The sequence below is a fragment of the Panthera onca genome, chromosome F2 (genome assembly GCF_046562875.1).
Source record: "Panthera onca isolate mPanOnc1 chromosome F2, mPanOnc1 haplotype 2, whole genome shotgun sequence".
NCBI classification, from domain to species: domain Eukaryota; kingdom Metazoa; phylum Chordata; class Mammalia; order Carnivora; family Felidae; genus Panthera; species Panthera onca.
This window is the reverse complement of record NC_138356.1, coordinates 21,432,938-21,441,624: the sequence shown is the minus strand read 5'-3', so window position 1 is coordinate 21,441,624 and position 8,687 is coordinate 21,432,938. Positions and strand designations below refer to the sequence as shown.

At 41.8% G+C, this 8,687-nt stretch overlaps 1 long non-coding RNA gene across 4 annotated transcripts; it reads right to left on the bottom strand.

Moving 5' to 3' along the window:
- Positions 1 to 225: 225 nt before the first annotated feature.
- LOC132664796 (uncharacterized) lies at positions 226 to 4,602 on the bottom strand. 4 transcript variants are annotated; one of them, XR_014136547.1, is made up of 4 exons: positions 4,271 to 4,602; positions 4,035 to 4,150; positions 816 to 965; positions 226 to 471 (listed from the first exon to the last, which is right to left on the bottom strand). It is a non-coding gene; the product is annotated as an uncharacterized LOC132664796 (long non-coding RNA). The 4 variants fall into 4 exon arrangements; XR_014136548.1 differs by having other exon boundaries at positions 226 to 449; XR_009603845.2 differs by lacking the exon at positions 4,035 to 4,150.
- Between the last annotated feature and the right edge of the window lie 4,085 nt (positions 4,603 to 8,687).

The following is an 8,687-nucleotide window of genomic DNA, read 5'->3' as shown; positions in this document are numbered from 1 at the left end:
CGCCAGAATCATTCATAGCCCAGGTATTTAGCTCTAGAAATATACCTGTCCTCTCTCAGATGCAAAAGTTGGTTAAATCTAGTTAATGTATCCATCGGGACATGGTATATAATGAAAGTTAGGGGTAAAAAAAGAGTATGTGTACGAGCTTCCTAGGGCCACTACGACAAATTACCACAAACTGGGGGAGGGAGGAGTGCTTAAAACAGTTTATTCTCTCACAGCTTTGGAGGCCAGAAGTATGAAATCAAGGGGTCAGCAGGGCTGTGCTCCCTCTGCCATCTCCAGGGGAAAATCCTCCCTGTTTTTTCTGGCTTCTGGTGGCTCCAGGTGTTCTTTGGCTTGTGGCCCCATCATTCCAGTCTCTGCCTCTGTTGTCACATGGCCTTCCGTCCTGTGTCTTCTCGTTTGTGTCTTATAAGAAACTTGCCACTGGATGTAGGGATCACCTGGGCAATCAATTAATTATATCTGCAAGGGCCATTTTCCTAAATAAGGTCACATTCACAGGTTCCAGGTAGATAGATCTTGTGAGGATCTATCTCCCAAGATATCAACCCAAGACAGTGTGTGTGTATTTACACAAAATTACAGTGACAAGGCTATGCTCACAATAAGCAAAACATTTTCTCAAAGTGTAAAATAAGGTTTAGCATATTTTTACTTGGATCAATAGTCTCCCTACAACTTCTGTCTTTTGAATTTAAAACTCCATCATCTCCATCTATAAACTACATCAATTGTTTACAATAAAGACCAGGTATCAGAAAACCTGGTGGCTGGAGAGAACTTCAGAGAGAAAGTAGCAGGCTTACTTCTGGATATGTAGGATGTATGACACAAAGCAGGAGAGGTGCAGCTTTAGAAGGTACACACTTCCACAATCCTTCTAAGTAGCTCTCCAGTGTTGCATGGTTTCATCGGGAAAAGGCAACAACAGAAGATCATGGAACTCAAAGGAACCTCTAAGAGAAAAAAGAAAGACCTTGAAAGACATTTTGTTAAAATCTCTTTATTTTAGAAATTAGGCAACTAAGATCCCAAAGACTTTCATCTTTGGTTGCTTGCTCTCCCATGTCTTAACTGACGCCAGATTAGAAACTCAATTAGAAGCTCATCATTCTTGACCAATGTTCATTCTCTACATGTTACATGATGTCTAACCTACTCTCTTCCTACTATAAAGTAAACCCATTCTTCTGATCTTCTTTTAGTTGAAAGAGAGAGGAGGCCCCCATCCATAAGATGTATTCTCTTCTTACACCCTGCATAGTCAGGTCAGGCTACCATAACAAAATACCCTAGACCTTATGTCTTAAACAACAGAAATCTATTTTCCTGCAGTTCTGGAAGGTGGAGGTGTGAGATCAGGATATCATCATGGTTGGGTTTTTGTGAGAGTGCTCTTCCTGGCTCACAGGTGACCGCCAACTCACTGGGACCTCACATGCCTTTCCTTCGTGTTTGTGCAGAGAGAGAGAGAGAGAGAGAGAGAGAGAGATAAGCCCACTAACCCTATCAAATTAGGACCCCACCGTATCAACTCATTTGCCCTTAATTACTTCCAAATACAATCACATTGGGGGTTAGGTCCTCAATGTATGAATTTTGAGAGGACAGTTCAGTCCATAGCACAGATCCTATCACCTTATGTCAATAAAAAGTATTATACTTGCAAAACATTTTTTTCTATAACTTGGTGATTTGCTCCATTTAACAAATTGAGAAACTGAGGCTCAGAGAAGTCAATCGGTTGGCCCAAGTTCATACAGTGAATAAGATGCAATCCAGAACACAGCACGTCTTTTATCTGGATTCTGGAGCTCTCTCCCAGTGTTCAGGATGACCTTGTGTACTGGTCACCTGTTAGTAGTTGTCCTTATAAAGCATCTACAAGCACTGTGAAAACAAATGGCTTCTGACAAGGCCCTTGGAGAGACCTATGGAAATCTAACATTGTAATTCTTGTACATGACCATCTGACACATTAGTGACTTAAACCCCGTAGAATGGAAACAGTTTAATATGTCATCTGTTCTCATGCGCACCAGGACTATGGCTCGAGAGAGGATTCAGCTGTTCCCACAGTAAGCCACCAACTCCTACAAAAAAAAAATTTAAAAAAAATCGTAAAGGAATAAATGATTATTCGCGGTGACAAAAGCACAAGTATTTCGAACAAGAAAACATTATGTTAAAGAATGTAAGAGGGAAAAAACCACCCTGATACAGATTCATTCACTGAGCTTTTCAATGGAACTTCTAAGATGAAACACACAAGAAACGTTTTATGCCACTATATAGTATGAAGGTTTTACCAAATATAAACAGCAAAAATACCATCTGTTGATAGTGATACGTATTTCTAGATGATTCGGGGTATAAACATAGAAATGTAACACGTAAGATATTTTTAAAGTTAAAAAAAGCTTTTCCCACTTATGTTTGCTAGTAAAAATTATTAATTTTTATAGGTATGATGACACTGTTGTTACAGAAGAATTACTGTAGAGATTCAAATGGAAGTAAATATTGAGAAATGGAATGGGATAGGTTTTAGGTCTGTAATGAACTTTCAAATTAAAAAATGAAGCAAATAATGTATTAAATATCATTTATGTATATGGTAGCTCATTACACTATTCTTTGAACTTTTATCTCTGATTTTATGTTTTGAGAGATTGTCTAAAAATTTACAGTAAGAACAAAAAGAATGAAGTTACCAAAATCTTAGAAGCAAAATATAAATAGTGTATTATTTAATAGAATATGACTACTCAGTATTGCATGAATGGCTCACATAAGAGGAACCCAAGAGAAAAGATGCATACACACACACACACACATACACACACACACACACACACACACACACACACACACACCTGTTCAGAGAAACATACACATTTTTCCAATGTCTGTTACTAGGAGGACATATTGATCGATAGATTTGAAGCAACCATAACTATTTTTAGAATTAAAAAAGAGAATAATAATTTCATTTTGAGTAGGCTAGGCCTTTTTGATTTTTTTGACATACAAAAAAAACCTGTACACAATTAATGTATACAACTTGATGATTTGGGAGGTGAGGGTACACCCATGAAACCATGACCATCATCTATTCCATAGGCCTTTCCACCATCTCCCAAACTTTCCTCCCACCCTCTTATTTATTGTTGTTATTTTTTGTGATAAGGACACAACCTAAGACATACCCTCTTAGTAAATCTTTAAGTGCACAATACAATATCATCAACACCAGGCACAATGCTATCCAGTGGACAGTTTGACCTTGATAGCCAGAATTCTTCATTTTCTGATCCAAAACAAACACAAAGACGCACCTTCAGGAGAACTGAATCCACACGCACCTACTATTAAAAGCAGAGTTTGTGTGGAAAGCACTCATGAGCACACACACATTCTCTTTAAGCTTTGATTTGAAAGACTTTTTGAAAGGTTAGAAACCTTCCCCCCAAGGGTATTCAAAAAGCCAGAAGTAGCTTTTTGTCACTTGCTCTGAATTTTTTCCCCCAAGACGAAATACAGGAAGCCAACTCAGAGTAGCTAGTAAATTCAGTCATTTTAAGGGCTCCATACTTCCCCCTCTTCTCTCCCTCTCAGACTCCATTCTTGCCCCTCCCCAGAAGTACAGCAGCCAGATAGCAGACAGAGAGCACCTTGAGTGCAAGTGGAGCCTCCGGCCTACCTGAGGGGCTTTCATTCAAATAAAGCTTCCCATTTTGCCTCTCTCATGAATGGTGTATGTGTGAGAGCAGGAGGTAAATACGCCAGGAAGACAAATCTGGTCACACGCTCAGAGTCTCCTCACTCCCGTCTTTGGAGAACACCATCTTGCCTCTGGAAGCCATTAGTCCCCATCACCTCCCAGTTTGCAGCTACCATAGTAAATTCATTATTTTATTTGACAAATAACTCTGCGTTTGACCTCACATGATTAGAGAATGTGGGAACGCGTGGGGTTAGGAAAGATGCTAAGCCAAGTTACAGGAAAGAAGACGAAACCTCACCTCATAGGAGGAAGACAAATGAAGTGTGCATAAGTGCAAAACACATCTGTGAGCTCTCGCACAACTTAGCCCTGGGAGTTTACAGGAGCAAATGCCACACCTCAAATACTGAGTGGCTGGAGACAAAGAAGCAGTGTGATCAGTTGACTGTCTCACAATTTTAGGAAAAGCTGAAATTGTAGATATAATATTTTCCTATTAACAAAGAAATAATTGTTTCTTTAAAAAATATTCACCTCTAACCCCATCCCTGGGAAATGGTACGCTATTAGCACCTTGATCCACAGACTTCCAGATGCTTAGAGAGGTTTTCCCTAAGAAATCTAGCTTAAAAAATGACCCAATCCATCACTATCGGCCCCACTGTGAACACTTTGGTAGCAAAGGTCAGAAAATCCACATCAGACTGGTTGACGCAAGGAGGGATATTAATCCAGAGGCTCAAATGAGGTCTCTCTCAGGTCTGCCGTCCTTCACAATGGCTTCATTTGCAGATGCCCTGTGATGAAAAGAGGGCCACAGCAGTAAAAGGCTATCTTCTCCCAGATTTAAATCCCTGAGGTCATAAGCTCCCCTCCCTACCAGTTGCTTTTACAAAAGACCAAGTAATGGCTCCAGTTGCATCGTGTGGTCATCCATGAACCGACTACTTTGGTCAGGGGAACACAATGAACTCAGGAATGCTAAATGCCCGGGAAATAGAGAAATGAGGAAGAATGCCTTTTTTTTGTCTCTACGAGTGACTAATCAAGCAGTGTTGCTTATGCTATAGTGTTGCAGACTATATGAAGACTTCTTTAAATTTCTACTCACAGCCTCCTGAATGTACCAGGCCATACTCACAATGGTCATTTCATCTTCCCAACTAGTGACCAAATTTTGTTACTGACAAGCATCTCACCTGGTTCCTTCTGCCCTCAGGTCAATGGTTCTCCTGGGTGGCTCCCAAATCCCTTGGGATATAGACACCTGGCATCTATATTCCAGCTGACTTTCAAATTAGAGTGTCCCACTCTGTCACCCATCTCTCTCTTTCTCTATCCCGGACTCTGTCTTGCTCTCTGGCTCTCTCTGCTTAAAACATCTAAACTCTTCCTCTTTAGCACCGTGCAATGTTGTGTCTGTTCAGAGGGCCTTTTGAAAGACAGCATTTGGTTGACTTTCAGATCATTGCTTTATGTATATTGTGGAAGACAAGACACTAAAGAGAGATTTGGCTCCACCTGGAATATACGTAATTACATAAGAGACCACAGACGTGACGGGTCAGATGGTACTGGGGGTTGGTGGGTAAGACTGGAACCCCACTCTGTCATGTTGCTGCTCCTAGGGACTCTAACTGCGTCTTCATGGAGTAAAAAAGTTCTGGGGTAAATTATGAGTGGACCAGTTTCTAAAGCAATACCTGAAGGCCTACATGTCATAATGGCCACTGTGACGGCAGGACTACCTCTGTCTCTATGGAGATAAAGACAGAGTCCTCAAGGAAGACAGGGAAGAACACAGAGTCAGTCTGCTTTGGTCTGAATCCACAACTCTGCAACCGGCTAGCTATGCAACCTTGAACACACCTTGAACAAGATAACCTTAAATAAATACAACCTTGACGTCTCTGTGCTTCATTTTTCTTGTATATAAAAAAGGAGATATATTAAGAGGTGCCTGGGTAGTGGAGTCGGGTTAAGTGTCTGACTTCAGCTCAGCTCATGATCTCACAGTTTGTGAGTTGAGTTCAAGGCCCACACTGGGCTCTGTGCCGATGGTGCAGAGCCTGCTTGGGATTATGTCTTTCCCTCTTTCTGCCCCTCCCCAGCTTGCTTCTCTCTCTCTCTCTCTCTCTCTCTCTCTCTCTCTCTCAAAATAAATAAACAAACTTAAAAAGAGAGAGAGATTAAAACTACCTACCTCCAAGTGCCTGGATGGCTCAGTCAGTTAAGCATCCAACTCTTGACTTCTGCTCAGGTCATGATCTCACAGGTTTGTGAGACTGAGCCCTGCATGGGACTCCATGCTGAGAATGCAGAACCTACTTGGGATTCTCTCTCTCTGAGAATCCCTTCACCTGCATGCTCGTTCTCTCTCTCTCTCTCTCTCAAAATAAACAAACAAACAAGCAAACTTAAAAAACCTCTACCTACCTCATGGGATAATTCTGAGGATTAACTAGAACAACACACATGAAGGGCTTGCCACAATGTCTGGTACATAAGACCTCCATCAATGTTAACTGATATAAACAGTATCACTACCATTCCCACTACTAGAAACTACATGGTGATTTAGGAACACGGATTTTGGAGCCAGACTACATGAGTTCAAACCCAATTCCATATCTTACTGTGTTATCTTGGGCAAGTTACTTAGACTCCACAAGATTTAGTTTACTTACCCATAGAATAAGAACCATAGCATACCTGCCTAACAGGCAGAAATAAAGATTCAGTTAAATAAATAGCTCACTTGGTTCTCAGACGTTGTCTATCATTTTATGAATACAGCGTGACATTTGAAGTTTTCTGAGAAGCCCTTTCCACCTCAGTACCTCCACAAAGAAACAAATATCCACAAATGCCATTTCTGTCCCAGGTATTTGGAATCTTAGAGTTGGAAAAGTACTCCTTCAGTTTAAAGGCCGTATTTGCCAGTAAATGTAAATGCCCTGAGGTGGCTGGGGAGGAGGTGTATCCAGCCAATAGCTCAGCATTTTTGGTAGTTTAGCAAATGCTTCCCAAGGTGACAATTTTAAAAAGAATGACTGAAGGTAAGAACACTGGACAGAGGAGCCGTGAGTGATGTTAACAACACCTAGGGGAGCCCGGGAGTGGGAGAATGGCCCCAGAAGTGTAGACGAGTGCTCTCAAAAATGTTATTGACCTTCTCAATTTGGTCAAGGATTCATGTTAGACAGTCCCATTAGGCTCAGGGCCCAGCACGGGCTACAGAGCCCAGATTATTCTCTAGGTTCTGAGCCACAGCACCTCTACAATAGACCAAGCCAACATCGAGATTTGCAAATGCTTTCTCTAGATTTTGGAAAAAGTGGAGCTTTTCCGAAGAAATGTTGAAGCTCCGTGGAGTGGCTGCTTGTAATCACTCTCTACAGCCCCAGCCTTCTAGTCTTTTCCAAACAGTATTTTGACGATGATACAATTCTCCTCTTCAGATGTGGAGAAACTGGAGAACTGAATCATTTCATAAGACCGCAAAGCACAGAGGAGGCAAGGACTGTCTCAGAAGAATGGGATGAGCCTAACTCAAAGAAATCCTCACTTTATTAGCCAAGTTTTCCCATGTGGAGAGCGCTCCCGAAGGAAACTTGGGGCACTCTCATCCTGCAGCATGTTTTAAAACTCAACCAGACTCAGCGATAGGGACCGCAGGAGACAATTCTGACCTCGCCAGATGAAAGGGTATGGTCCAGCTCTCATTTCTGTAATGAATGATCCCAGTTACCTGGGTTGCCAGGCCGGGAGTGGAGGCAGAGAGAGCTGGTTGTTCACATCAGCTTTCGCTTGGAACGGGAGCAAGTCCGATCAGTTCTTCCGCTCGGCCCTCCTTTCAAGTCTCTGGAAACATCTCCAGGGAGAAAATAACACTAAGAAACACAGAAATCTTCTCTCTTCCCCGCAGGCCTTTGTCACCGTGCCAGTTCCTAAGCGCGCACACTTGGCAGACCAAACCACTCTGATACACTTTTCCCAGGGTTCAAAAAGAAAAGATGAACAAAGAGCTTGTGGCTTCAAGGGGGAGCAAAGGTAGCCAGGAGTCTATGAGGTAGCTCATCTTCTTTCTGGCAAAGGGGGGAGGGAGTGGCAGTGAAAAGAAATCACCTTGTCAGTGGTTTGGGAGACCGCAGGTTTGGTGCCCGAGGGCATTTTCTGGGCTGGCTCACCCGGGTGGCTGCAATTTTCCAGGGGTAAAGCAGAGGGCAGCTTGTGTCAGCAAAGGGTGACACTCCAAGGCTGTGTTGTGGTTGGCGCTTTTTTTTTAAGGCAAGGGAAAGTACTACTCCTTTAAAACTGGTTCTCAAAAGGTATACCGACTTCCTCTAGCAATATTTCTCAATGAATTCAGCCAAACAGGAAAGTCAAAAATAGTTGATATTTTCTTTAGATTTTGAAAACAAACAGGATGTGTCTCTTTTCTTCTTATCTTGGCCCCAACAACGTTAGCAGTTGGTTCAGTTCTTCTAGTGTAAGAATTTTTATAACCACGTTAAGATTCAAAGTGTTAAGTTACAAATGGCATGGAGATGAGAACGAGTGGAAATTTTCGCCGTATTTTTATTATGTGCTTTCACTTTCTATAGCTATCAGATATATTTCCTTAGCAGTCGGCCTCGTATCACCCCCACTGAATAAGACAGACTTTAAACAAACATAGTGACTATGTTTAGATAGTGTACTTCTCTGGATATTCGCCAAGAATTGGAGATGTGAGAAATAAAAATTCATCCTCAGCTTTTAATGGAATTGGACTAGAGCCAAGAAAATGTAGCACAAATCAAGTGTCTTCTCCAATGACGTGGTGCCAGTGACATCATAATTGGAGCTGAGATTAAGAAACCTCACAGGACTTCAGCTGTTATACTCTCTAATTCCTTGGTCCATAGAATTACTTTCTTCCCACTCTCTGCCAATTTATGAAGAATCA